The following is a 1,764-nucleotide window of genomic DNA, read 5'->3' as shown; positions in this document are numbered from 1 at the left end:
CACCTGAGGTCAGAAGTTCAAGACCAGCCTGGCCAACATGGTGAAACCCCATCTCTACTAAAAACAAAAAAATTAGCCGGGCGTGGTGGCACACGCCTGTAATCCCAGCTACTTGGGAGGCTGAGGCAGGATAATAACTTAAATATGGGAGGTAGAGGTTGCAGTGAGCCAGGATCACACCACTGTACTCCAGCCTGGGCAAGAAGAGTGAAACCCCATCTCAACAACCAAAGAAAAGGCTCATCCTTTTCACAGGTTCCCTTGTGGCAAATCTAAAGTAAGGTACACATGCTCGCCGTTCATTCATCAACTGGTGGAAAAGTTCCAACAGTTTGCAAACACGTTCTACCCATGCCCAGCCCCCATTTGTTCTATTTTTTTTTTTTTTTTTAGACAGGATGTCACCCTGTCACCCAGGCTGGAGCACAGTAGTGTCATCATAGCTCACTGCAGCCTGGACTTCCTGGGCTCAAGTGATCCTCCTGCCTCATCCTACCAAGTAGCTGGAACCACAGGGGTATCCCAAAACACCCGGCTAATTTTTTTGTTTTTTGTAGAGATGGGGTCTTGCCCTGTCGCCTAGGCTGGTCTCACACTCCTGAGCTCAAGCGGTCCTCCCTCTTGGACCTCCCCAGGTGCTGGGATTATGGGTATTAGAAGCTAAATTTCTTTGCTCAACACCACTCCCCATTGTGTGGCCAACAGTCACATTCTTTCTTGGGCCACGTCATTCATTTTCAGTTGCTTCAGAGCGCTGGTGGCCTGGGTGTGTTGAACAAACCTCAGCCTTTGAGGAGTTTAAAGAAAAAAAAAAAAAAACACTATCTCTAGGCAGAAAATTTCAGACAAAGAACTTCTGCCAGGAACATTTCCTGCTGCTGCTCCTACCACTGCCCCTTAGGCTGTGGACCGTTATGCAAGAACGCCAGTGGTAAACTGCCCTACTGTGTGTGTTGTGGGGAGTGGGGATACTGCCAGAGAGGAGAGAGCCTTATTTCATTTCATTTCATATTTTATTTTATTTTATTTATTTTAGAGACTGAGTCTCACTCTGTCGCCCAGGCTGGATGGTAATGATGCGATCTTGGCTCACTGCAACCTCTGCCTCCTGGATTCAAGAGATTCTCCTGCCTCAAGCCTCCCCAGTAGCTGGGATTACAGGCATGCACCACCACGCCTGGCTAATTTTTGTATTTTTAGTAGAGATGGGGTTTCCCCATGTTGGTCAGGCTGGTCTCGAACTCCCAACCTTTGGTGATCCTCCCACCTTGGCCTCCCAAAGTGCTGGGATCAGAGGCATGAGCCACCGCGCCAGGCCGACAGCCCTCTCAAAATCTTTAAAAATTCAGTCAGGCGCGGTGGGTGGCTCACGACTGTAATCTCAGCACTTTGGGAGGCTGAGGCAAGAGGAACGCTTGAGCCCAGGAGTTTGAGACCAACTTGGGCAACATGGTGAGACCCTGTCTCGACAAAAAATACAAAAATCAGCCGGGCATGGTGGTGCACACTTGTAGTCCCAGCTGCTCAGGAGGCTGAGGCAGGAAGATGACTTGAACCCAGGAGGTCGAGGCTGCAGTGAGCTATGATCACGCCACTGTACTCCAGCCTGGGAGACACTGTATCAAAAAATAAATAAATAAAATCTTTAAAAATTCTTCAGCTTGGCCGGGCGTGGTGGCATAAGCCTGTAATCCCAGCACTTTGGGAGGCCGAGACGGGCGGATCACGAGGTCAGGAGATCGAGACCATCCTGGCTAACATGGT

The sequence above is a fragment of the Colobus angolensis genome, unplaced genomic scaffold, assembly GCF_000951035.1.
Source record: "Colobus angolensis palliatus isolate OR3802 unplaced genomic scaffold, Cang.pa_1.0 Scaffold120, whole genome shotgun sequence".
Lineage (NCBI taxonomy): Eukaryota > Metazoa > Chordata > Mammalia > Primates > Cercopithecidae > Colobus > Colobus angolensis.
This window is presented reverse-complemented; position numbering follows the sequence as displayed.